Source organism: Sminthopsis crassicaudata, chromosome 4 (assembly GCF_048593235.1).
Source record: "Sminthopsis crassicaudata isolate SCR6 chromosome 4, ASM4859323v1, whole genome shotgun sequence".
NCBI classification, from domain to species: Eukaryota; Metazoa; Chordata; class Mammalia; order Dasyuromorphia; family Dasyuridae; genus Sminthopsis; species Sminthopsis crassicaudata.
In genome coordinates this window covers 30,059,652-30,081,732 of record NC_133620.1, presented here as the reverse complement: position 1 = coordinate 30,081,732, position 22,081 = coordinate 30,059,652, and the positions used below count along the sequence as shown (strand labels likewise).

General features: G+C 43.6%; 2 long non-coding RNA genes across 2 annotated transcripts in view; one reads left to right on the top strand and one right to left on the bottom strand.

Annotated features, from left to right (window-relative positions):
- The first annotated feature begins 11,868 nt into the window (after positions 1-11,868).
- LOC141541755 (uncharacterized) overlaps positions 11,869-22,081 on the top strand; it is a 14,153-nt gene continuing 3,940 nt past the window's right edge. Inside the window, exons 1-3 of the long non-coding RNA XR_012481892.1 lie at positions 11,869-12,046; positions 13,976-14,078; positions 14,637-14,945. This is a non-coding gene — a long non-coding RNA (uncharacterized LOC141541755). The remainder of the gene's footprint in view (positions 12,047-13,975; positions 14,079-14,636; positions 14,946-22,081) is intronic.
- Positions 20,147-22,081, bottom strand: part of LOC141541754 (uncharacterized) — a 21,995-nt gene continuing 20,060 nt past the window's right edge. The window contains exon 2 of the long non-coding RNA XR_012481891.1: positions 20,147-20,699. This is a non-coding gene — a long non-coding RNA (uncharacterized LOC141541754). The remainder of the gene's footprint in view (positions 20,700-22,081) is intronic.

The following is a 22,081-nucleotide window of genomic DNA, read 5'->3' as shown; positions in this document are numbered from 1 at the left end:
TTCTTTCTCACCCCCTTTTAGATATTATCCCTTTATATTCAACCCTTACCTGTGCTATCTATCTATATATACTCCTTTTAATTACTTTAGTAATTTATGACTTACAAGTATCTCCCCATGTAGTAATATAGTTTAACTTTATTAAGTCCCTTATTATTTCCTTTTCCCATTTATGCTTTTTTTAAGTCTTGTATTTAAAAGTAAAATTTTCTATTTGGCTCTGGTCTTTTCATCAGGAATACTTGAAAGCCCTCTATTTCATTGAATATCTACTTTTCTCCCTGAAGGATTATACTCAGTTTTGCTGGGTATTCTTGGTTGTAATCCTAGCTCTTTTGCCCTACGAATGTCATATTGTAAGTCCTCTGATTCTTTAATGTAGAAGCTACCAAATATTGTGTTATCTTGGCTGTGGCTGAAAGATACTAGAATTGTTTCTTTCTGGCTGCTTGCAATATTTTCTCCCTAGCCTAGGAGCTCTGGTATTCAACTGCAATATTCCTGGGAGTTCTCATTTTGGAATCTCAGGAGGTGATTGGTGGATTCTTTCGATTTCATTTTACTACCTGATTCTAGAATATCAGGCCAGTTTTCCTTGATAATTTCCTAAGAGATAATGACTAGGCCTTTCTTTGTTTGTTTGTTTTAATTATGGCTTTCAGGCAATCAAATATTTTTTAAACTCTTTCTCCTGGATCTATTTTCCAGGTCAGGTGTTTCTAGTGAGATATTTCATACTATCTTCTTTTTTTTCCATTCTTTTGGTTTTGTTGTTTCTTGATTTCTCATAAAATTATTAGCTTCTATTTACTTAATTCTGATTTTTAAGGAATTATTTTCTTTGGTGGGCTTTTGTTCCTCTTTTCCCATTTGGCTAATTGTGCTTTTCAATGCATTTCTCTTTATTAACTTTTTATACTTCTTTTACTATTTGGTCTGTCCATTTTAAAAGTCTTTTTTGTGTCTCCTTTAAACCAAGTTGTTGATTCTTTTTTCTTTTTTTTTATATCACTCATTTCTCTTTGCAATTTTTCTTAATTTTCAAAATCGTTTCAGAGCTCTTCCACGATCTGAGACCAATTCATATTTTGGGGAGGCTTTGGGTGTAAGAGCTTTGATTTTGTTTTCTTCTGAGTGTGTGTTTTGATCTTCCTTGTAACTTTGAGTCAGAATTTTTTCTGTTGTTGCCTCATATTTTCAGTTTTGACTTTTCACTCTTTGCTCAGGTGGAGCTCCACCTCCAGGAACTGCAGGAGTTTTGTACAGCTGCTTTCTAGGGACCCATAAGTTTTTAGCACTTCTAAGGGGAGATGCTCTGAGGAGAGGTGTGCTTATTACTCTTCTGACCTGTGCTCTGGTCTGTGAGTGACCACAAACACCCTTCTCTGGGGAGAGTACTTGGTCCCAGGCTCTGTTGGGCTAGTGTTCCTCCTCCCTCCTACCTGGATCCAGCTATGGGCAAAGCTCCTGAGTTCTCCCTTGGTGCTGGCTGGTTTTTCAGTGCTGTTACTGTCTGTGGGCTAAGAGCTATGGAAGCAATTGCTGCTGCTCCCAGGGCCTGCTCCTGGTTTGCTGGGCTGGGCTGGTGCAGCCCGTGTCGGACCACTGTACCCTCATCCGGTGTGACAGACCTTTCTTACTGAACCTTCTACGTTGTCTTTAGTTTAGTTTAGTATTTCTGGGTTCTGCCGTTCCAGAAGTTGGTGGGGTTTTGGGTATTTAAAGGGTTCAGAAGACTTTGGGGGAGAGTACAGATGAATTGCTGCCTTTTCTCCACCATCTTGGCTCTACCTCCCTCCAGGAAACACATATCAAGTACCTCTAATGAGCAACAAGCTCTCCCAAGGGATCGGGACCCCTGAGGAGGGGAAGAGAGCCCTTTCATATGTGGGAAGCAAGAGCCAAGGTTGAGAGGAATGGTTAGGAGAGAGCACAGAGAAAGCCAGGGCCTGGGCCTGTTCCTAAAAGAGAGGGCTTTTAATGTGGCCAGACAGAAATAAGAACCTTCTAATTCCTTCTCGAAGTACCCTTGAGTTCCAGATTACACCATGGTTTTAGGAGGTGACTCCAGCTTTCTCTGCAGCCTGCCAGCCCTGGTCAGCGTCCGTGGGGCTCTCCGAGGCGGTCCCCTGGTCCCCTCCCAGCTCCTCTCCTCAGAAGCCTCCTTCTAGGCACAACTACAAGTCTGTACTCTTCCTCCTCCTTCCCTCCCACTCACAGACCACCCTTGACCACTCACAGTCTGCAGCTTCTTGACTTGCCCATCTCCGTCCCCTGACTATGGTTTCCTTTGCCTCCTCAGAGGCCCCGACTCAAGACTGAAGGAGAATCTCAGTGGCAATGTGCCCAGGCTCTACCCCACTGAGAAACCTCATCCACAACATCTCTAACTTCTATTTGAGGAACCTCCAATAATGGAGAACTTCCTCTCTCCCAAGGTAGTCCTCCCATTGGTAATTCTAATTGTCTTCACTTTTGTTCTCGCTCTACGCTTAGTTTCTACCTGCAGCTTCCCGTTCTCATGGGTCTTTTTTTTTTTGCTGAGGCAGTTGAGGTTAAGTGGCTTGCCCAGGGTCACATAGCCAGGAAGTGCTAAGTGTCTGAGAACAGATTTTAACTCCAGTCCTCCTGACTTCAGGGCTGTTGCTCTAATCACTGCACCACCTACTGCCTCAGTCATCAATTATTAAACGCCTACTATGTGCCAGGCATAAACCAGAAATAATTTAGTAACTCGATTTAAAATTACTGTTTTGCTGTGAGGTTGTTGTTCGCCTCTTATCAGAAGGTCAGCTTGTCAGATTGCCAGTCCCTTCCCATTTCACCTCGTTTCTGTACTGCCAGACAACTCCTATACATGTTGCTGGAAAAATGGCCTGGCTTGGTCCAACCCATTTTCTCCGGTGTAGACATTTCCTCTTGCCCCCAGCCAGCTTTACATTAGATTCAGGACCTCCAGACCTCTTGGATTCAAGTCTGGATGCACTCACCTCAAACCTGCTACTTGATCACCTACTCAGGAAAGGAGCCATCCAAATGCAGGTAGTGGAACCATCGGTTATGGGTTCAAATTAACTCCCCTCACCCCTCTGGCCCATCCCTTCACATTTCAAGAGGAGGAATCCACAAGACTCTTAAGACGTGGACTGGATGGATATTTCATCTTTTCTTTAAAAAAGAAATGCATCACTGTGACCCCTGCAGTTATCCCAAGGTAAGGAAGGACCAAGGGCCCACTGAGGGTTGTCCATCACACCAAAAAACCAGTTTCTTTCAGCACAGCATTTATGAGAGTAGAAAGGCAGCTGGTGGTGTCCCCTCCTGAGCACCTGAGCAGATTATCAGCTACTAGGTTAATGGCATCGGAAACAGCAGTAGGCCGCCTGAGCAAGAATTACCCATAGAGAGAGAAGAAAGAAGCCCACTTGTCATTGATCAGGCTCTGTTCAATAGAGATAAGAGGGAAAACAGCTCATGAGCAGTCCGGTTATGAAAATGCCCGTGAAGGAGGCTCATTATCAGGCTCTTGCCTGACAAACAATATGGACTTAGGATAAACTGGAGCAGGTCTCAGAAGGAAGGCACCAGAATCGAGAGGACTCAGGAAAGTGCTATAGAAAGTAGGATTTTAGCTGAGAGTGGGAGAAAATCAGGGAATCCCAAAGACAAAGAGGAGGAGGAAGAGAGAATTCGGGGGAGGAGGCAGTCAGTGAAAAATTAGAGATGGAGGGTCTTGTGTGAGGAAGATCCGAGGAAGTTAGTGTCTGCAAAGGGGCGTAAAGTGAAAGAAGACAAGAAAGGGGGAGCAAGTTCTGAAGGGTAGAGAATTTTATATTTATTGCAGGGACAAGAAGGAACAACTGGGCTTATGTGTATGTGTGTGGGGGGGTGACATGGGTTTTACACTTTAAGAAGCTTAAGGAAGATGACTTTGCCAGCTGAATGAGGATGAACTGGTGAGTTTGTGGCAGAGCGACTACAGTAGTCTGGAAATGGGGAGATGAGGGGCTGGCTCAGGGTGGTAACTGTGTTAGAAGAAAGAAAAGCTCCTAAGCTGAGGGTATTGTGAAGGTAAAATCGGCAGCAGACGGTGTATGGGAGCAAAGGAGAGAGAGGAGTCAAGATGGCAGCTAGATTTGGAGCTTGGGAGGATGGTGGTACCCTTGGGAGTAATAGGACAGCTAGGGGATACCAGAGTGAAGTCAAGAAGAGTTTTCGTATACCACAATTTACCCAACCATTCTCCAATTGATGGGCATCCATTCATTTTCCAGTTTCTGGCCACTACAAAGAGGGCTGCCACAAACATTTTGACACATACAGGTCCCTTTCCCTCCATTAAGATCTCTTTGGGATATAAGCCCAGGAGTAACACTGCTGGATCAAAGGGTATGCACAGTTTGATAACTTTTTAGGCATAGTCCCAAATCGTTCTCCAGAATGGTTGGATTTGTTCACAACTCCACCAACAATGCATCAGTGTCCCAGCTTTCCCGCATCCTCTCAAATATTCAGATTTATTTTTTCCTGTCATCTTAGCCAGTCTTGACAGGTGTGTAGTGATATCTCAGAGTTGTCTTAATTTGCATTTCTCTGAACAATAGTGATTTGGAACACTCTTTCATATGAATAGAAATAGTTTCAATTTCATCATCTGAAAATTGTTCATGTCCTTTGACCATTTATCAATTGGAGAATGGCTTGATTTTTTATAAATTAGAGTCAATTCTCTATATATTTTAGAAATGAGGCCTTTCTCAGAACCTTTAACTGTAAAAATGTTTTCCCAGTTTATTGCTTCCCTTCTAATCTTGTCTGCATTGTTTTGTTTGTAAAAAGGCTTTTTAATTTGATACAATCAAAATTTTCTATTTGGTGATCAATAATGACCTCTAGTTTTTCTTTGGTCACAAATTCCTTCCTCCTCCACAAGTCTGAGAGATAAACTATCCTATGTTCCTCTAATTTATTTATAATCTCGTTCTTTAGAGGAATGTTAATTTTTAATATGTCTGTAGAATATCCAGTTTGACAATGAAAATCTGGAGTTGGGAGAAATTATGACTGGAAAAGTAAATTTGAGAATCCTCATTCCAAAAACGATCATTGCTTCTATGAGAGCTGATGAGATCAAGTGAAATAATTTAGAGGGAGAAGAGAAGAGACCCGGAGGGACACAACAGTTAGTGGAAGTTTCCTGAATAAATATCCAGCAAAGTAGACTGAGAAGAAGAGGTCAGAGACATAGAAGAATAAGGAGAGGAAATTGGCAACTGAAAACCCAGAGAGAAGAGGGAATCAAGGAGGAGAGATGATCAACAGTGTCAGAGGCTTCAGAGAGGGCAAGGAGAGTGAGGGCAGCAAGACAGCGTTAGTAATTTTGGAGGGAGCCGCTTCGGAGAAATGATGAGGTCAGAAACTTGATTATAAAGGATTAAGAAAAGAGTGGGAGGGAAAGAAGTGGGGAGGGTGCAGGGTTCAGCAGCTGTAACAGAGCAACAAACAGCTGCATCATCATGGCCTGACCTGCTGAGAGCTTCAAGCCTCCATTTTCCTGAGCCCAGATGCATGAAAGGAATAGAATTGAATGGAGAATGGGTGGCTGGAAGTCCTTCTCAAGGGCAATGGGAGAAAAGGGAAATGAAGATCTGATTTAATTGTCTGCAGTCATGACCTTGCCCCTTTCTCTTCACCTCTCAGGGCCAATTCAGGAAAACATATACTTGCCAGCCATGTGAACCTGACCAAGTCCCTTACCCAATCTTGCTTCAGTTTCCTCAAGTGTAAAATGTGGGTAATAATAGGATCTACTTCCCAGGGTTGTGAGAATCAAGTGGGTTCACATCTGTAAATTGTTTAGCATAGTACGTGGGACATAATAGATATTTAATGGGTCCATTTCTTTTCCTCCTCTCAAATAGCTTTATCCTTTTCATTTCACCCTCTGTCAGCTTTAAATAAACTTCTGACTCAATTTCCTCTGTGAAAATTCTCAGGGTTCTTCAAACTCCTCCGAGGCTTTTTTATATTCCTCCTTTTGGCCAAAGTTTGAAAAAGTAAATTGAAATTAATTTAAGTTGCTGGGGGAAAATATGTCAGAAATGTCATAATAACCATTAATATCCAAGAAACCCAAGACAATTTCCCCAACATCACATATAATTATACATGTTGCCATTTACCATACCACATCAACATTATCATTACATATAATAGACATAACACAAAGCAAAGCATCCCTTGACAGAATTGGCTCAAATCTATCCATTTTTCCACAAGACAAAAACTGGAAAAGGCTTAGTGAAGAGCCGGGGTAAAATGCAAAATGCCTATTTAACAATCCCATAAACTCTGATAGTCTTATGTTCTGGTGAAGTTTAATGATCAGCCTGCCAGAGATTATTCCGGTAATTACAAATTAAGTTATTGAATCCCGTTCTGTTAATGGTATTTGTAAGTGTTGTCAGTAAGTTGTCAGTAACCTGACCCATAATGTACATTGAACTCATTTCTACTCCCTTATTTTGGCAGAGTACTAAATATGAATCATAAGAAAAATGATCTCAAGATGCCAGGATGGGGAGTTTAACAAGGCAAAGACGGTGATAACAAGGAATCTTATTCCACTAATTAGATGAAGGCTCCGAGAATGGAACCCTGTCCAAACTACATACCTGGATAGAATCAGGGAGTGGTCCCAATCTCCAGGGGACTCAACAGCAGTTCTTCAAGATTAAACTGGGATCAGAAAACCTCTTAAAGTTTCATAAAACCTCCCCAATATTCATCAGCATTTTGTTCAAATGATCGTTAAAATTGTACCCCACAAATAAAAAAAATAGAATAAAATAAAGGGAAAATCAGCAGCCAGGCACATAAGAACACCCCACTCACAGAACAGGAAAACAAAGATGCTAAAAAGCACCACTGCAAATTGGCCCAAGTAGAACTGGGAAGCTGTGGAGGAGGTAATTCCCAGAGGAAAAAAAAAGTAAAATGTTTAGATATCAAAAACCTGACATGGGAAAATAACTCCAATGAAGAAAGGAGAAATATTTCACAGCTGATCTGGAAAGGAATAAATATCATATAGGTTAAAGCAGATGTGGGTTCAGCTAGGGGCAAGAAACTCATAAAAGTTTCCCAGGATGCTTATCAATTGAAGAATGGCTGAACAAATGGCATACTACTGCAGTAGAAAATGATGAAGGGGATGGTTTCAGAAAACTGTAAGATCTGGATGACTTGATGCAAAGTGAAGTGAGAAGTGGGAGATCATTGTGTACAGTAACAGCAATGTTGTAATAATGATCAACTGAGAAAGGCTTGGTAACTCTGATCATACAATGATGCAAGATAATTCCAAAGTACTCTCTGTGAAAATATGCTGTGTACTTCCACATAGAGAACTGACGATCTCTGAAGACAAATTGAAATATAATTTTCGCACTTTATCCTTTTGCTTTTAAAAAAAAGTATCAAATATGGAAGTATGTTTGTATGACTTCCATGTATATAATAGAGATAATATTATTGGTCTTCTTAGTGGGTGGGAGAGGGGCAGGAGGGGGAGATAGAATTTGGAGCTCAAAATGTAAAAAGAAAAAAATATTTTTGGCGGGTCAAGAATGAAGTGTGACTCAGGAGCCAGCTCCATCTGGGCCTGACATTTATATATACGGAAACTTCCTTCCGACTTGAGTGTTTTAGTAAAAACACGTCAGTAGCTTAAGAACAAGCCCCTTTACAGACTTCTGCCCTGCTGCTTGATGTCCCTTTAAAGGTGCTTCAGCAGGGGCCTCCTGTAAGTAAATCCCCTGACAAAATTTGGACTTGGAGTGCCTCTTTCCTCAGAATCCCTGCATCACAGGCAGCCAGTCTGCACTGACATCCTAGGAAAATAACACGACCAAAAAAGTGAAATAATTTTCTAGCTAAATTTTGTAAACATTTGCACAATGGGCTCAAAAAAAAAGAAGGAAAATAAGAGAAAAGCAATTTTAAAAGCCAAAGCCAAATATCTGTGTATTTGATCTGTATTTGAAGTCTTGCATTTAGACTTAATTTAGACCCGCTAATGTGCCTGGCTACTTTCATGTTCTTTTGCAAACCTACAGAAAAGCGGGCTGTCATTTAATAACTAAATAATTAAATCAGCGTGCAATTTGGCCACCAGGTGGCACTACCCCTCCTCCACCAGCCAAGTAGGTTTGCCAGAGCATCCCGTGAGCATGTGCGGGCTTTCCCAAAGGTTATACTATCCCCACCCCTCAGCAGAGGGCGCCCTTTGACAAGTTCTTAGCCTATTTTCCCTTGTCCCCTCACTCCCACCCCCCACCCCCTGAATTTTCATGGCTTGCAATCCAGCCCTGACCACAATTCAACATCAATTAATAAATATTAAGCCCCTACTGTGGGCTAACTATCGGATTGAACAAAGTAAAATAGATTAGGATGAGTCCAAGAAATGAGAATTCTGTAAACCTCAGGGTGGCTCGGGCACCCATCATGATTTTTCCAGAAAATCCCCCTCTGTCCCCAATGACAATGGGATTATCCATGCATTTGATCTTGTGATCTAGCTCTTAGAACCTATTATGTGGCCCCTCTAGCTCCCTCCCATGGACCAGCTCCACTGCCCTCACTACCCCCCCCCCCAAGAAAAGAAGAGAAAGGTTGGAGGAAGGGGTTCCAAGCCTGTGGCCCCAGGACTAATTCTGCAGAGGATGAGAAATAGGGGACAGGGTCAGGATGTTGAGGTCCTTGGCTTCCCGACAGTCGGTGTTCAGGATGACTGCCGGTCCAGACTGTTTCAGGCCGGCTGTGGCTCCTCACCCATCCTGTAGTGCTACGGAGGGTTCCACGTCTGCCTGGCTTCCGTGGCCCTCCGGGATCTGTCCCAGCTTGACTGTCTTTGTAACAGCGCCAGGAATGATAAGCAAGCAACAAGGGATGGCTTCCTGCCGCCCCGCCCCATCAAGTGCTCCCAGCTGCGGGGGGAAGGATTGCCAAGAAGCATCTCGGGCCCAGAGTCTTTCCTGAAACAATGTCAAACCGGAGTTCAAATTTGGCTTCAAACACTTACTAGTTGAATGACTCTAGGCAGGTCACTTAACCTCTGTTTACCTCAGTTTCCTCATCTCTTAAATGGGAACAACAGCATGCCCTTCACAAGTTTGTTGTGAGGATTAAATGAGATAGTTGTGAAATGTTTGGCGCAGTGCCTGGCAATAATAGGTGCCATATAAATGCTTATTCTTTCCCCTCTATCTTCCATGTTTTCATCTGTCTTCCTCCCTGCGAGTTTAGCCTACTATTCGCTCCCTCATACTCAGTCATCCTCACTGTCCCATGAACTGCTGACTTATTTTCCCATATGTAGCTCTTGGGGCTGCTCAGGGAAGCTGGCTCCCACTGAAGAGCTTGCTAAATAAGACAGTGGGGCAGTAAATAGAGCACCGGCCCTGGAGTCAGGAGCACCTGAGTTCAAATCCAGCCTCTGACATTTAACTCATACAAGCTGTGTGAGTCTGGGCAAGTCATTTAACCCCAAATGCCTTGCAAAAAAAAAAAAAATAATAATAATAATAAGGGGAAGAGAGAGACCAAGCTGAAGATTCTTTAAAAATCTGAAAAGGAAGAGAACACAAAGTAGGGGACACATTAAGGGCTTTAGAAAAGAAGTGGCAAAATAAAAACAAAAACTAATTTTTTTTTTAATTTCTAAGAAAAGAAAAGAAGATCCAGTTTTCAGAAGGTTGAAGTACAGAGGGAAGAGGGACAGATCATGAGAAGCTCCAGGAGATGGGACTTGAAGTTTGAGTCAATATGGGCAGAAGGATCGTAGGGAAGGACGTCAGAACGAGAGGTCATAGTCAGCAGTTTGGGGTAAGCAGAGGAGATCATAGTTTATCTGAAAAGCTTCCACAAAAGGTTTGGAGCAAGATTTAGCAAGATAGTTCAGAACACTGAATGAGAGAATATAAGAGAAGCCTCAGACCCTGCCCAGTGGCTCACAAGAAGCTTCCAGCCAGTGAGGGAAGCTTACTGACCCCCGAGGAAGGCCCTTCCGTTTCGGAACAAAGACCTTGACATCTCTTCACATCCCACCGGAATCAGCCTCTTTCCAATCTCCCCACATCGCCCCTGATTCCGCCTCCCGGAGTCAAGAATAACAAAGTTGTGGGTATGAACTGAATGACTGAGTTTGAAGGAGGTAAAGTCACTAAGTGCGGAGGCAGAGGAAGAGCCTGGAAACGATAATGGTGAGAAGGGAGCGCTCCGGCACCGCATCCAGCCCTGGAGAAGTGGAAGGACCAGTAAATGTGCAGCCAGAGCTCAAGTGGTGGAAAGGGAGGCCGTCTCATCAGGTGGGAATTAGGAAAATCAGGAACTAGGGAAAGAAAGCAGATGGAAGGAGTGGGAAAGGAAGGGATTTAGGATGACAACAAGTTTGTTACTTACGGAGCAGACATTTCCAGAGAGCATGGTGGAAGGGGCCTTAGAATGAAACATTGCTGGGGTGGGGCTCAGAGGGATGTGAGGTAACGGGAAGAGCGGGATGAGGCAACGAGTTTGTCAGTCAAAGATTCAGGATCAATGCACTGGGGAAAAATGATGGAGTATAAGTACACTAGCCGTTGAGGAATGAGTGACAGGCAAGAGTATCGGTGGTGGAACGGCAGTGACGCCCCCAAATCTGTCTTTCAGTTGCAGTTCCCCCAATGTTTGCTTGTATTCCTGACACCTGAGGCAGCTGGGTGGTGCAATGGTTACAGTCCTGGATCTTGAGTCAGGGAAATGTAACCTTGGGCATTCACTAGTTATGTGGCATTTAAAACTTTAGTCAGGGAAATGTAACCTTGGGCATTCACTAGTTATGTGGCATTTAAAACTTTATCGCTGGTTTCCACATTGGTCTGGCACAGGCCCTCCTTCTGCCACGCGCCGCTCGTCACAATTTGGCCTTCGGAATCTCAGTCCTGAGGGCCTCCTTTCTCTCCCAGGTGTCCTTTCTCTGAACTTTTAAACTCTGCTTTCGAAAAAAGCAAAGCCTTTTAGCAGCTCCCTTCTCTTTCTTCTAACCTGTTCCTTCCTCAGGTCCCACTGCCCCTCATTAGTCAGATCCAGATTCGGAAGAGAATTTCCCCTTGATAGTTACGGTACTTTCTGAAGGATGAAGTGAGCACAGCTCTGAGCTGCTCTGTTTTCCAGCTTTCTGCTTGGGAAGGGGGAGAAAAGGAGAGAGAAGGGAAGTGGGGGGGGGAGGAGGTGGGGGAGAGAAAAGAAGGGAGGCTGAGAGGAAGGGGGAGAGAGAGAGAGAGAGAGAGAGAGAGAGAGAGAGAGAGAGAGAGAGAGAGAGAGAGAGAGAGAGAGAGAGAGAGAGAGAGAGAGAGAGAGAGAGAGAGAGAGACAGAGAGACAGAGAGACAGAGAGACAGAGAGACAGACAGAGACAGAGAGACAGAGACAGACAGAGACAGACAGAGAGCGAGACAGCCAGAGAGACAGACAGACAGACAGAGAGACAGATAGAGAGAGACAGACAGACAGACAGAGACAGACAGACAGAGACAGAGAGAGACAGAGAGAGAGAGAGAGACACAGAGAGAGAGAGAGACAGACAGACAGACAGACAGACAGACAGACAGACAGACAGACCGACAGAGACAGAGGGAGAGAGACAGACAGACAGAGAGGGAGAGAAGGGAGGAAGAAAGGGAGAAAGGAGGGAGGGGGAGAGAGCCAGCAGATGTGAGGCAGATTAAGTGCCCCTCCCCCCCTTGCGGGTCTCGGGGCGCTGCGTTCTGTACGAGCGTTGCTATGGAGGAGGAGGCTGCGCCCCCCGCCCCGGGGGCGGCCCGCGGACTTGTGGGAGGATTGGCTGGCGGCGGGGTAGCGTGTCAGGGAGTCTCTGAAGTTCGAGCCAGAGGCGCCTGGGGAAACGAGAGCTGCCGAGCCGGGGCCATAGGGAGGCGGACGCTGGGGAGGAGGGGGCGAGGATGCGCCTCATCCCGGGGGGGACATCCGGCACAGCTGGCCGCCAGGCACGTGCAGATCCGGCCCGAGACAGCGCCGGGTCCCACCCGAGAGGGCCTGGAGCCGCCTCTGAGAGCGGGGGAGGGGGGGGGGTGTTACAAGGGCCCGGGGCTCGCGCTGCTGTGAGGCTCTGACCTCCCGCCTGACCGCTCTGAGCCCGGCTTCCTCGGGAGAGGCTGGACGAGAGCCGGAAAGCCCCCAGCTCGAGAGCCGGGCCGCAGCGCCAGAGAGGTGGGGGTTTGTGGGCAATCAGACACAGATTGTAACAAGCACCACTGCCCTAACGGACTCTGTGGAACTGAACCAAACCCCGAGGGAGGCAGCCGGGGGCGGCAGCGAGGCGGGCCGAGCCCGGGGGAAGCCGCGGGGAGAGCTCGGCCCGGAGCCCGGCGGGCGGCTGCACCCGAGCAGGAGTGGGGCGGCCCGGGCCGGGGCTGGGACGCTGCGGGGAGGGGCCTTTCCGAGAGCTGAGGCCTCTGAAACCAGACGGCTTAACGTGGGCCAGCGTCACGGCAGGGGAAACTGAGGCTGACCCAGGATGGGGCGCCTCTGCCCGCGCCGTGGGGGAGGGGGAGACAGAGTGAGATCTCTCTGTACTGCTCTGTCATCATCTCCCATTCAACTATTGTCTCTAAGCAGATGACTCCTCTGTCCATCCTCCATCTCTCCCTTTCTTTCCCTCCCCCCTCCCGCCTTCTTTCTCTCTGTCTCTCTCTGTCTCTCTCTGTCTCTGTCTGTCTCTGTCTCTGTCTCTCTCTCTCTCTCTCTCTGTCTCTGTCTCTCTGTCTCTCTCTCTGTGTCTCTGTCTCTCTGTCTCTGTCTGTCTCTGTCTGTCTCTGTCTGTCTCTGTCTCTGTCTCTCTGTCTCTTTCTCTCTCTCTCTCTGTCTCTGTCTCTCTCTCTCTGTCTCTGTCTCTCTGTCTCTGTCTCTGTCTGTCTCTGTATCTCTGTCTCTGTCTCTGTCTCTGTCTGTCTCTGTATCTCTGTCTCTTTCTCTCTCTCTCTCTGTCTCTCTCTCTGTCTCTCTCTGTTTGTCTCTCTCTGTCTCTGTCTATCTCTGTCTCTGTCTCTGTCTGTCTGTGTCTCTCTGTGTCTCTGTCACACACACACACACACACACACACACACACACACACACACACAACCAGAGAGACAGAGACAAAAAAGAGACAGATACAAAGAGGAAAGGGGAGAGAGAGATTATCCATGAGAAGTGGTTTATCAGTAGGATCAAAGGCTGAAGAGAATTCAGAGAAGGGGATGTCTGAGAAAAGCTGTGGCTCCCTACTTCAAGAATCCCTTGTGCACTTTCTCAGGCCACACGTAATAGTCCCCAGAGATCCTGGGTGGAGGACCTTGCTCTGCAGCAGCCCTCCTTGTTCTAGGGCTCTTCACCCCTCTATTATCCTTCTTTCTGGCCAATAAGGTCTGAAAAACTCACTTCCTTTCCATTTCCTCATCCTGAGACCAATCAATCAATGAACCTTGGTCCACTACGTTCCAGGCTAGGCTACAGACAAAAGTGAAATAGTCAAGCCAAGAGAGGACCAAAAACTGCATGGGGGGGGGGTACAAACCAGCTTGAAGCGGGGAGACAGTAACTGCTGGGAGATCAGGAGGCGCTTAGTGTAGAAGGCGATACCTGAGCTCAGCCTTAAGGGAAACCGGGAATTCTAAGACGCAGCATCTCTGTAAATGAGTCCGCCAGAGACTTGGAGGCAGGAGATACAAAGGGCTGCGGGAGAAAGTGTGAGAAGCCGGTGCAGCCCCATACGGAGATAATGCGTACACATACACACACATGTGAGGGCAAGAGTGTGTCATTAACCTGAAAGGGTAGGCCGGGTAAAGCTTGGAATGTCTGGCAAAGATCCCGGGTAATAGGGAGCCACTGAATTTATGAAGGGGTGAGTGACACGGTCCCATCTGGGCTTCCAGAAGATTACCTTGGCAACTGAGTGAAGGATGTGCTGCATGGAAGAGGCGGGATGCACGGAAGCAAATGAGAAAGCTTTTGCAACGCAGGAGATCACAGTCTAAAGCTGGGCAATGGCTTTGGAAGTGAAGAGAAGCGGAGAGATGGGAGAGACTGGCAGTGGGGTGACGTGAGTGAGACTTGGACGCGGTAGGTTAATTAATAATCAAGAATGACTCCCAGGCAGCTGACGTAAGGGGCTTTTTGGATAGTACATCTGAGTTGGAGGCGTTTGAGATGTCCAAGACACGGTTCCAGTGACATAGATGGGGAAGACGGAAGAGTCTCAGTGATGTAGGAGCGAAGGCTGGAGAGACTGGAAAAAATAGACAGATGACAGGATAGATGGAGGATAGATTTACCACAAAGGTCCACAGGGTATAGAAAACATGGGGGAGCAAAGGGGAACCTCGATTCTTAACTCCAGAAATCTTTTTCTTCCATCAGGGAGTCCTGATTGAGTTCTCTTGAGTGCAGGGCTCTGTTGGACTATGAGGGTTAGTGTATTCCTTGAGTGCATCTCCAGCATTTCTATCTCTCATGAGAGATCATGACCCCGAGCTCCCCCATTCTCCAGGGACTATCATGGCTATTTTTTAAGTTTGTCCTGTCTTTGGCCACTAGGGTGGACTCTACGACCAACTCTGGTTGCTGGTAGGATTTCTCTAGTGGGTCAGTCAATTGCACGCTCTTCTCATCTCGTGGTGTCCATTCACCTAAGATCAAGAGAGAAAAGTCACAAGAGAACTAAAGACACCATGTGTTCGGGGACACATGGCAGCTGCGTGTGGAGAGAGCAACCTACCTGATAGCTCACAGCAATGCTCTTCCTCAGAAGCTTCCAGACACAGAAGGATCGGCTGTTTAAACTCTTCCTGTGCCTTAGCATCGGGCTTCTCAAACTTCACTGGAGACATTTTTACTCGATATCAGGTATGTAAGTATATAAAACAGGTATGCAAATCAAACATTCACTAATAAAAACCATAAAGAAATGCATTTTAAAACAATTTTTTGGCATACATAGAATTTTACCATTTATTAAAGATGAAAACACATTTACATATTAATGAGATGGATGTAATTATTTTTATATAAAGAATTAAATCTTGGCAGAATTGTTGCTACTACAGGATGTAGAGCATTCAGAAATCTTTTTCTGTTGCCAAATTTTCGCAGCCCCCATATTTAATTTTGCTGCCCCATATGGAGTGGCAATCCACAGTTTAAGAACCCTTGTCCTAGCAGAACAAAGTGACTGGTGGCCATGTTTACACTGAGAACTGAGGGTAAAGTAAACACAACGTGGAAAAGAAGGTACCAGGCTCTAAAAGGAGTCGGGAAGAATGCTGTATTGGGCCCAAAGAGAACATTGTGAGGGCCCCAGGAAGGAGGAACTGTTAGGATTCTTACAAGGTACTTATGCACTAAGTTCACACCTTTAAAGGAGTTCAAACCTTTAAAGGAGTTCAATCATTGGTTCACACATTAGACTTCACACCTTTAAGAAAGCATACTTTTAAGGAGCTCCCACAAGCCCAGGGAGTACCCACAAGCCCATTCTCTGGGAGGATATAAGGAGTCAGGATTCAGTGGGGAGAGTCAGTCTGAATTGAGTCAAGGAGAGGACTTCCTGGAAGAACTTCAGGGGACTTCGGAGGAGAGACTTCAGGAGATTCAAGACTAGGATTGACTTCTGGGAGATTCACAAGGCAGAAACCCACAATTGGAGGCCGAGTCAGATTCATTCCCACTTCTACCGTTGTGCTGGCTGGAGACATTCTGACAAGAGCTCATCAGGGAACCAAGGAGAGAGATAGGCTTCTATTAAAGCTAGCCAGACCCCAGGAAAAGATTCAAGACTTTGAAAGACACAATAAAGGATCTGGACTTTAACTCTAGGCTGCATTTTGGATTATTGAACTGAACTGAAACTAAGGCTGCTCCCAGAAGCTCCCCAAGAAACCTGCTCCCAGAGAAGGATTACAATTTAGAGGAAGAGAACATTACAAGGAACAATGATTTCTAGGAAAAGGATCTGGAGGAATCATGAGCTGCCCCCCATACCATTCATATCCTAAGTTTGAACTTACATTTCTTTTTTAAAATATTATTTCATCTTACCTAGGATATACTATAACATATTTAATATGTATGGGAATGCCTGCCATCTAGGGGAGGGGGTGGAGGGAAGGAGGGGAAAAATTCGGAACAGAAGGGAGTACAAGGGATAATGTTGTAAAAAATTACCTATGCATGTGTACTGTCAACAAATGTTATACAAGAAAATGGGATTTACACACATATATTGTATCTAGGTTATACTATAACACATGTAATATGTATGGGATTGCCTGTCATCAAGGGGAGGGAGTAGAGGGAGGGAGGGGAAAATTTGGAAAAGGGAGTACAAGGGATAATGTTATAAAAAAAATTACTCATGCATATGTACTGTCAAAAAAGTATAATTATAAAATTAATTTTAAAAAGTTATAATTGTAAAATTAATTTTAAAAATTATTTCATTTTCCAAATACATGCAAAGTTTTTAATATTCACCTTTGCAAAACCTTGTGTTCCAAATTTTTCTTCCTCTCTTCCCTAAGATAGCAAGCAATCTGATATAGGTTAAAAATAGGTTAAATCTGATATAGATGCACAATGCTTTTAAACATATTTCCATATTCATCATGCTGCAAAATAAAATCAGATCAAAGGGGGGAAAAAACACAAGAAAAAAAAAAAACAAGCAAACAAACAAAACAACAACTAAAAAAGGTGAAAATATGCTGTGATCCACATTCAGGCTCCATACTTCTCTCTCTGGATGTGGATGGCACTTTCCATCCAAAGTCTATGGGAATTGCCTTGAGTCACATCATTGTTGAAAAGAACCAAGTCTTATCACATAATATTGTTACAGTGGACAATGTTTTCTTGGTTCTGCTTGTTTCACTCACCATCAGTTCATGTAAGTCTTTCCAGACTTTTCTGAAATCAGCCTCCTCCTCATTTCTTGTAGAACAATAATATTCAGTTACAATCATACAACATAACTTATTCAGCCATTTCCTCAACTGAGGGGCATCCACCCAATTTCCAGTTCCTTTGAGCTCACATTTCTCCTGGACTTTGCCTCTGCTTGTGAATAAGTATGTCCCAGATATTTGGGGAGGTACTTTGTACTATATTATCTTACTATCAGCTAGATGCTAAAGTGATCAGAGTGCCAGGCTTGGAGTTAGAAAGCCCCGAGTTCAAATTTGAACTCAGACATTACTAGCTTTGTACCCTGGGCAAATCACTTAATCCTCTTTGCCTCAATTTTCTCATCTATAAAATGAGTGAAGGAAATGGTCAACCACAAACCAAGAAAACCCCAAAAAGATGAAGATGACTAAGCAACAACTAAAAATAAATACTCATTCCTAAAAGTTAATTAAATCTGACTGGCATTGATATCAACTGATAATCAATGGATGATCAATGGATGATTGTAAGAGGGGCTTATGACCCCTAGCATTAGAAAAACACCCCCCCCCAATTGGCCCCAGAACTCTGAGGGAAGATTCAGTAGCCGGCCTACAGGGACCTAACCTGTTACTTTAATTAGGGTTGGGAGGATGAAGCCTGTGTTGTAACTGTATAACTCACCAGGAAAGATGGATATCACCAAGTCCTTGGATTGAGCCCTCAGGATTTAGTGTGCATCACAGGACAATGGCAATAGCTGATACTTCTGAAGCACAGTAAGCACATTATCTCCTTGGAGCCTTAGAACAGCATCAGGAGGCCAGTGTAACATGTTCCCCCAGTGGCTCATTTTACAGATGAGGAAACTGAGCCTTGGAGAGGTTAAATCCTTTCCCCAAGGTAAGTGAGTATCTGAAACAGGATTCAAATCTGGTCTTTCACCAATCAGTTTGGATTGTAGTTCATGCTCTTTCTTTCCTTGCCAACCAGGGGATTTTGCCTTATATACTGATACTCTCACAGGCACCGGACCTCCAGCTCTCCACAAGGATGATCAAGTCTTTAATGTTATCACTATCCATAAGTGTTCCAAATCCATGTGAATAAACTCTGAAATTTCCCTTTATCATCATCAGAGAAATCCCTCAGGCCTTGGTTCTCTCTGAGCTCGTGAGCTCTGCCCGGGCTACATTCTCCTTTCTCCATCTTCACTTCTTAGTGAACTAGTTCGTCTTTACCATCCTTTCCTTTTGAGTCCCTTGGCCTCTCACCCTATCTCTGATCTTGCTCTAAAAAAGCTTTAAAAAAATTTTAATAAAGCTTTTTATTTTCAAAACATAGGCACGAATAATTTGACATTGACCCTTGCATAGCCGTGTGTTTCAGATTTTCTCCTCCTTCCTCCCATCCCCTCCCCTCAATGGCAAGCAATTCAATATATGTTATACATGTCAAAATATGTGTTAAATGCAATATATATAAACATATTTATACAATTCTCTTGCTGCACAAGATAAATCAGATCAAAAAAAAAAAAGAAAGTAAACGAGTAAGAAAACAAAATACAAGTGAATTACATCAAAAAGAGTGAGAATGCTATGTTGTGATCCACGCTCAGTTCCTCAGTCCTCTCTTTGGGGACTCCATCACAAGATCATTGGAACTGGAATCAATGATCTCATTGTTGGAAAGAGCCCTGTGCATCAGAATTGATCATCGTATAATCTTCTCATTGCCCTATACAATGATTTCCTGGTTCGTTCATTTCCCTCAGCATCAGCTCCTGTAAGTCTCTCCAGATCTTTCCGAAATCATCCTGCTGGTCATTTCTTACAGAACAATAATATTCCCTAACATTCATGTACCATGACTTATTCAGCCATTCCCCACATTACGGGCATCCCCTCAGTTTCCAGTTTCTTGCCACCTTGAAAAGCCTCAACCTTGATCCCTCCCCCCATCTGCTGCCTTCCTTCCTGCTCTGATTTCACCTCCTGCTGGACGAAGCTGTAATAAATCACAAAATCCTTCTGACTGAGTCCAATACAGTTTATGTGACACAAACTCAATCTTTTTATACCTCCCTACCCTAATCACCACATGGCTCTGCTCAGCCATTTATTCACTCTGGACTCTCCCATGGCTTCTCTCCCCTCCATCCTCTCACCATATTTCACTGAGTAAATTGAAGCCATTCACTGAGACATTCACTCTTGCCCACTTCTCCTCTCTCCTAACTCTTCTATCTCACACCTGGACTTTCCCCACTCTAGTTCTTCCTCTTTCCAGCTGTCAAATTAATTTTCCCATCTCCATGCCCCCCCTCAACAAACTCCAGTGGCTCCCCATTACCTGGAGGATCAATATAAAACTGGCTTTTAAGACTCTCCCCCATAACCTGCCCATCCCTACCTTTCCTGACTTCTTGTACCTCATACATCCTCCCTTCCTAACGGATTTTGTGATCCAGCAACACCGGCTGTTTCTCAAACAAGATCCTTCATCTCTTCATTGTAGGCATTTTCACTGATTGCCCCAATGCCTGGATTCTTTCCCTCTTTATCTCTAGATTTCTGCCTTCTAGCTGTCCTTGCTTCCTTCAAGTCCCAGCTAAGATCCCATATGTGAGAAGGCTTTCCCAAACCTTTGCTAATCTCGTCCAACTATCCCTTGTGTATCTTGTTTGCACATAGTTGTTTACAGGCTGTCTCCCCCATTAGAACGGGAGTCCCTTGAGAACAGGCAATGTCTTTTGCCTTTCTTTGTATTCCAGAGTTTAGCACAGTGCTTGGCAAATAGTGGGCATTTAATAGGCATTTGCTGACTGATTTCTGTTGGAATACATGGGAGCCACCTGACAGTGGCTGCAGGAGATCCAACCCAGACCTGCAGAATGGATCTCCTCTTGTGAGAGGATGATAACAAGGAGACTGAGAGGCCCTTGCCTCCAGTTTATCTCCTTCCCAATCTGTAATACCTGGGTCAGCCAAGGCTGCCCTCTAGCTCCTTCAGATGTTATAGTCTTCTTGAGCAGGAATATTTTTGTCTCTCTTTGTATCTCCAGTGCTTAACACAGTGCCTAACATACTTTGGTGATTTATAATAAATGCTTGGGAAGCATCAGTGGGGTCAATTTAGCAAAGTACTGGTCCAAACAGGTCTTTTTTGTTGTTGTTAACAATTTAATAATTTGTTATTTTCTTTAAAAAAATTTTTAAAGCTTTTTATTTTCAGAACATATGCTCAGGTAATTTTTCCAACATTGACCCTTGCATAGCCTTATGTTTCAGATTTTCCCCTCTTTTCCCCCACCTCCCCTAGGTGGCGAGCAATCCAATATATGTTGTACATGTTAAAGTATATGTTAAATCCAATATGTGTAAACATATTTATATAATTCTCTTGTTGTGCAAGAAAAAATCAGATCAAAAAGGAAAGAAAATAAAGAAAACAAAATGCAAGGGAACAACATCAAAAAGAGTGAGAATTATGTCATGATCCACACTCAGTTCCCACAGTCCTCTCTGGGTGCACATGGCTCTCTCCATCACAAGATCTTTGGAACTGGCCTGAATCACCTCATTGTTGAAGAGAGCTACTTCCATCAGAATTGATTATTGTATAATCTTGCTGTTGTTGTGTACAATGATCTCCTGGTTCTGCTCATTTCACTTTGCATCAGTTCATGTTCCAAGCCTCTCTGAAATCATCCTCCTGATCCAAACAGATTTAAAAAAAAAAAAAAAAAAAAAAAAAAAAAGACGAAAATGTGAGGTATTTCACAGCAGAAACAATAGACCTAGAACAGAGAGAGATAATTTAAGGATCATTGGATTACCTAAAAGTCACAACAGAAAAACCTAAAAATCATATTTCAAGAAATTCTTTTTAAATTTTTTATTATTATTATAGCTTTTTATTTATAAGACATATGCATGGATAATTTTTCATCATTAACCCTTGCAAAACCTTCTTGTTCCAACTTTTCCCCTCCTTCCCTCCACCTCCTCCCCTAGATGGCAGGCAGTCCCATACATGTTAAATATGTTAAAGTATATGTTTAATATTTCAAGAAATTCTGAAAGAAAATTGCCCAGATCTCTTTGAACTTGAGAATAAGGTAGAATTAGAAGGAATCCATCAGTCACTTTCTGAATGGAAATACCCAGGAATGTTACAAACAGTTGGTGATTGACCTGAGTGCAAATAATGCAGAATTTGAGTGAATATGAAAATGTGAGCCAAAATTTGATTAATTGGATTGAAGCATTCAAGTTAGTCTAGGATTGTAATCTGCTCCTATGTAATCAGTCTGCATTTCTCTATCTTCACGTGCTACTACACATGTTGCTTATTACTAACAGCTGTGTTAAATTTTTTTTAAAAAAGAGCCTTTTAACAAAATGAACAATACTTGACATGAAAACGCTGCCATCACAATGAGAACAAAAATCTGATATGCTCAAATGGCATAGAAGTGGGCATGGTAACTCTAAAATAAGACAAGATATCAGAATGCCTGAAATTACCTTATGGAATCTTATAAAACATTAAGGCAAAATAAAAGAGAAAGGCAAAGCTGCAGCAGCTTTTTGAAACTCCCTTCCCCACCCAAACAAAAACAAGAACAACAAAAACTGAGGAATGGAAGCGTTACAATGATAGAAATAGAGTATCTTTTAGCAGTATGGATTAAAGATTACAATTCTTAAAAACGATTTCCTTTTACTGCACTCATTGATTGGGGCCATCACTTCAAAACCTGACTTCAATTACATAATGTTAAAATTACAGGCAAAGAAACCAGTGAAGATGAGGAAGAGAAGAGCATTACAATGTTATGAGAAATTTAATCAAAGAAGGTGAATACACCAACAAATTTTTATTACAAATGAAACAAACTTATTTTGGGAAAAGATGAACTTAAATTTCTTGGAAAGAAAAATTTCTACCTGATTTAAATTATTTAAGAATCACCTGACACTTTTGTTAGGAGGTAATGCTGAAGGGGATTTTCTAAAAGGAGATTTTAAATTAAAATCTATACTTGCCTATAATTTTCAAAATCTTCAAGATCTGTCATGGATCAATTTTAG